Here is a 6,000-nt window from a genome sequence, read left to right as displayed (position 1 = left end):
TGTCCATCCATCCGTCCACCCATTGGTCTTGTCTGTCCATCCATCCATCCATCTATCCATCCATCCACCCATCCATCCATCCATCCATCCACCCACCCACCAACCCACCTATCCATCCATCCATCCACCCATCCATCCATCCGTCCGTCTGTCCGTCCGTCCATCCACCATCCATCCATCCATCCGCCATCCATCCATCCATCCATCCATCCTCCACCCAGCTATCCAACCACCAATCCACATTCCCTTCATTGATCCATCCATCCCTACCACAACTTTCACTGATCACTTCCCGTGGGCCTGCCTTGGACTAGGGAGGTGGTGATAGATTAAGGAGGTAGGATTGGTGAGGGATGGATGTGGGGGTGAGGTGAGGGAGAGCCAAGGATGACAATGGATGTTGGCTGCCAGTCATGGAAGGGAGAAGGGGAACTGGAAGAATAGGTGTGAGGAGAGAGGCTGAGTTTTGGGGCTGGAGCTGCAGGCACACTTGGGATATTCAGGGGAAAGTTCCAGGGGCTGGAGGGATAAATGGATCTGGAGGAGGAAGAACCTCTCTGAGATCTGCATTTGTGAGTCATAACCAAAGTCATGGGTCTGGAAGAGACGTCCCAGAGGGGTGACTGGAGGGCAAGAAGAGTAGCCTGGGGCAGATTATGGGTGTCAGCCTCTCCATGGCCCTTACCTGTCCTCACACTGCCCCACCTGTCACCTGACCTTCCACCAGAGCCTCGCAGGGGGCCTATGCTAACTGGTCCTGGGCCTTGGCTCCCCATCAGTGGTCAATGAGGAGGAACCACTTGACCATAGGTAGACTTGGCTGCTGTCCTTGGCCAATGTGAGCCCAAGCAGAGCTCCTGATTGGGGGGGCAGGGACCCTCTAGGGCAGCTGCTGCCTCCGGTAGTGCTGTAGGCCCTCCTGCAGCACACGGGTCCCCATGCCCTGCTCAGAGTCCAGAAACAGCCCCTGCTGCCCTCAGTGTAGATGGGTTGTCTGGGGTTTGGACAAGTGGTGGAGGGGTCCCACAGCAAAAGTGCCAGGGCACCTAGTGCCTTAGTTCTTGGTGGTTCTGCACTCAGGGCTCAGGCACTCACTGTCATCTTTGCCCAGGTGTCCCCCATATAGGATGGCATCTCGGATAACCCTCTTATCGTCCATGAGAGTCTAGTGAGCAAATCCAGTGAGCTGTCTCCTGGGTCTAACTTCATTTTCCATGAGAGACCTCTGCCCAGCCCCCAGAATAAACCAGTGGAGGTAAGAAGCTCTGTGGGCAAGGATTTCATCCAGTGCTCTCCCCTAATGACCCCCATAGCTCCCAGCTGGGCCCAAGCCTGCCTCCTGGGGGCCCTCAGTTCCACTCTCCCATGGAAGGCACAGATTCTGAAGGTCTCCAAGACGTGAGAGTCAGCCCCTGCTGTCTGGAAGCTCGCAGTGTGCTTTGGAAGGTTCCTCTAATCCCAAAAAAGAAGTGGAGCCCTTTAGGTCTTACATGCTTGGGGCCCCAAGAGTGGCAGAGGGGGCAGGCTGTGGGGCTGGGGGCAGGCTGAGGAACAGCAAGCCCAGTGGACAGGGGAGATCGGGGAAAGCTTCCTGGAGGAAGGAGTGTGGCTGGGCCCTGAACAATAGAACATGACTTTCCCATTCAAAAAACCTTTTTATTTTGAAATAATTTTAGATCTACAGAAGAGTCTTAAGGTGGTACAGAGAGTTCCTCAATACCCTTCTCCCAGTTTCCCTAGATGTGAATACATTGCACAGCTATGATGCTTTTACCAAAACTAGGACATGAATGCTGGTACAACACTATTACACTATAAACTTTATTTAGATTTCAGCAGTTTTTGATTATGGTCCTTTCTCTGTTCCAGAATCCTGTGCACGCTGCCATGTTGCCTTTAGCTGTCACGTGTCCATAGTGACAGTTTCTCAGTCTGTCCTCACTTTGCCTGACCTTGAAAGTTTTGAATACCGGTTGAATATTCTGAAGAACGTCCATCAAGTTGGGTTTGTCGATGTTTTCTCACGATCAGCCTGGGGTTATGAATTATGAGATTGCAACCCAGCTGATGGATCCTCAAGGCACCTGGGGTCACATGGTTGTACCGTGACTTATTGCCGCTGATGCTGATCTTGAACACATGGTAGAGGGGATGGATGTCTGCCAAGTTTCCCCACCGTAAAGATGCTGGTCTTCCTTTTCCATATTCTGTTAGAAGAGAGACACGAGTCTAGCTCACGGTCAAGGAGAGGTGACTCAAGCTCTCCCTTCTAGAGGGAGGAACAGCAAAGAATTTGTGGGCACAGTTAAAACCACCGCATTAGTTAATAAATATTTGGGGGGTATATTCAGGCCATGCAAAGGTCCCAATTCTTAAAGTTTTGTCTGCTAATTCGAGCATCTGTCTATGGAACTTGCCCGGACTAATGATTCCTGAGGCGCCCTCATGGCAATTTTTAAATTCTTCCTTCCTCATACATTTATTATCTGGAATTGTTCTGTAAAGAAGATTTGTCCCTTCTCTGCCATTTATTTATTTTCTATCATCACAGACTCATGCTTATTTATTTTACTCCTTAGGTTAAAACCTAGTACTATCACTATTTATTTTGTGGCTCAGATTGTTTTAACTTTGTCCGCTGGGAGCTCTTTCAAGTTGGCTCCTGTGTTCTTTGGACATATTCGTATCTTTCGTTTGTTTGACTTCTTTGATTTCTGGCATTACAAGGTGTTCCAAGGCCATCTTGCATTTTCTTTGCACCAGCCCTAGAACCAGCCATTTCTCCAGAGAGTTCTAACTCCTTTTATTTAGAAAATCAGATCTAGGTGATAGATGTGCTAGTTGTTACTAGGGTATGACTACTTCTAGGTCCTCACAGTGGACAGGGTGAGGAAATATATGAATGTTCTAATCCATCTATAGCTATTTCTCTCTCTTATGTCTATATCCACCCAACCGTCCATCCAACGTCCATCCACCCATCCACTCATCCACCCATCCAACGTCCATCTATCCTTCCATCCATCCAATCATCCATCCACCCATCCAATGTCCATCCACCCATCCAACCATCCATCCATCCACCTACTTAGCTATCATCTACTTATCTTCAATAATCACTAGTTCATACTGATATGCCACCCCCCACCCCTGACTCTAAGCAGCAATGCATCATCTGTTCTTGTTTCCACCTGCTTATTTGTAACTTTTTCCTTTGACGAGGAGGAGCCTGGCTCCCATACCTGCAATCATGTGTGTGTTCAATCCTGGTACCTCCACAAAGCAGTTTCAGAATTCTTGGTTTGGACCCTTGTGAGAAACACAGTTACCAACTAGAGTACAATGCTTCTGTGCAACCCTTTTTGTCTTTAGTTTGATAAACCAAACTCTGTTTTCCAAGGTTAAATTGGTCAGGTCCTTTCTCCCAACCCAACTCAGGGAGGTTATGTCATACATGTGCAGTGTAATTAGATTTTGTTGTCACAGTCTGCCTTACATCCTGGGATTCTCTGACATCTTAGTTGACTATTTTAAATTTGCCTACAGTCAAGCCACTCTCTGTAGTGTGCAGTTCTAAGGGTTTTCAGAAATGCAGAGTCATGTATCCATCACCCTAGTACCATAGGGAACTGTTCCATCACTTGAAAAATTCCCTTTCTTTGACCCCTTTTAAGTCATACTGTTTTCCAGAATGTCTGTATGTTTTTACAATCCCAGTGGCATCGAGTGAGTATTCCTCTCGGTTCACATCTTCATCAGAATTTGGTATTGTTCATTTAAAAAAATTTAGCCATTTGAGAAGGTGTGTCTTGTATTTCTTTGTGGTTTTAATTTCCATTTCCCTAATGACTACTGGTGTTGAACATCTTTTCATATGCTTATTTGCCATTCACATATATTCTTTTGTGAAGCATCTGTTCGAATTTTTTTGTCCTCTTCCTTAAAAATGTTTTTTGTTTTGTTTTGTTTTGCTTAAATGTTCCTTATGCTCTGGATTTAAGTCCTTAATTGAATATGTGATTTGCAAATCTTTTCTTCTAGTCAGTGGGTTGTCTTTTCATTCTCTTAACAGTTTCTCAGAGCAAAAGTTTCTAATCTTGATGGAGTCCAATGCACCAATTTTTTCTTTTATGAGCCGTGCTTTTGGTGTAGTACCTAAAAACTCATTGTCAGGCTAAAAGTCATGCAGATTTTCTCTGATGTTTTCTTTTTTTTTTTTTTTTTTTTTTTTTTTTTTAAAGATTTTATTTATTTATTTGTCAGAGAGAGAGAGAGGGAGAGAGAGCAAGCACAGGCAGACAGAATGGCAGGCAGAGGCAGAGGGAGAAGCAGGCTCCCTGCTGAGCAAGGAGCCCGATGTGGGACTCGAACCCAGGACGCTGGGATCATGACCTGAGCCGAAGGCAGCTGCTTAACCAACTGAGCCACCCAGGCGTCCCTCTCTGATGTTTTCTTGTAGAAGGTTTATAGTTTTATGTTTTACATTTAGGTCTATGATTCACTTGAAGTTAATTTTGGTTTAAGGTGTGAGGTTTGTATAAGTTTCATGTTTTTATGTATGGATGCTCTGTTTCCATTGAGTTGTTTTTATACGTTTGTCAAAAATCAGTTGACTATATTTGTATGGGTATACTTTTGGGCTCTCTATTTTGTTCCATTGATCGATAAGTCTGTCTTTTTGCCAATATCTTACTCTCCTGATTAACTCTCTCTATGGGTAAATCTTGAAATCGAATAGTGGCAGTTATCCAATTTTGTTCTTTTTCAGAATTGTCTGGCTATTCTAGTTCTTTTACCTTTCCATGTACATTTTTCAATGAGCTTGTTGACATATAAAATAGATCTTGCTGAGATTTTGATGGAGATTACATAGGATTTATAATCAGACTGGAAAGAAGTGATATTTTCACAATGTTTAGACTCACAATTCATGAAAAACTTTTCTCTCTCCATTTGTTTAGATCTTTGCTTTCTTTCATCCTTGTTCTACAGTTTTCATCATACAGATCCTGTGCACATTTTGTTAGACTTATATCTAAGTATTTCACTGGGGGCTATATTTTAAATTGTATTGTTTTTTAAATTTTACATTGCAGTTGTTCTCTGTGAATACATAGTAGGCACATGATTAACTTTTGTACTTTGTAATTCACTTAGCTTAGTTAGCCTTTTTGGTGCGTTCTTTGGAATTTATTATTAGATAATCATATCATCTGCAAATAGAGACAATTTTATTTCTTCCTTTCCATTTTTATTTTTCCTTTTAATTTTTCTTGTCTTATTGCACTGTCTAGGACTTTCAGTATGATGACGAATAAGTGATGAGAAAAGACGTCCTTGCCTTGTTCCTGATCTTAGGAGAAGACTTTAAATCTCTCATCATTTACTACAATGTTAGCTACAGTTTTTGTACGTGTCTTTTATTCAGTTAAAGAAATTCCTTTCTGCTCCTAGGTTGCCAAGAGTTTTTCTTAAGAATCAATGCTGAATTTGTCAAGCATCACCTTCTGCATCCAATGACGTGATCATATGTTTGACATGGTAGGTCTAAGTGTGGATCTTTTTGAGAGTTTATCCTCTTGAGAGTTTACTGAACTTCTTGGATACACGGATTTATGTTTTTCTTCAAGTTTGGGGAGTTTTTTGGCTATTGTTTCTTTGAGTCTTCTTTCTGCTTCCCCCCACCCATCCACCTCCTCCTGGGACTCACATTGTGTATATGCTGATATGCCTGAGGATACTCCACATGTCTCTGAGGCTCTGTTCATTTTTCTTCTTTATTTTTTCTTTTTGTTCTTCAGACTGGATGATCTCAATTTACTTATCTTCAGGTTTTCGGGTTCTTTCTTTTGCATTGTTAAATCTGCTGTGAAGCTCCTCTAGAGAATTTTTAATTTCGGTTACAGTTTTCAAACTCCAGAATTTTTATTTGGTTCTTTTTAATATTTTTAATCTCTTTAATACTTTTAATATTCCCAATTTGGTGAGACATTATTCTCA

The sequence above is a fragment of the Enhydra lutris genome, unplaced genomic scaffold (genome assembly GCF_002288905.1).
Source record: "Enhydra lutris kenyoni isolate GAN:26980312 unplaced genomic scaffold, ASM228890v2 scaffoldscaffold55, whole genome shotgun sequence".
NCBI classification, from domain to species: domain Eukaryota; kingdom Metazoa; phylum Chordata; class Mammalia; order Carnivora; family Mustelidae; genus Enhydra; species Enhydra lutris.
This window is presented reverse-complemented; position numbering follows the sequence as displayed.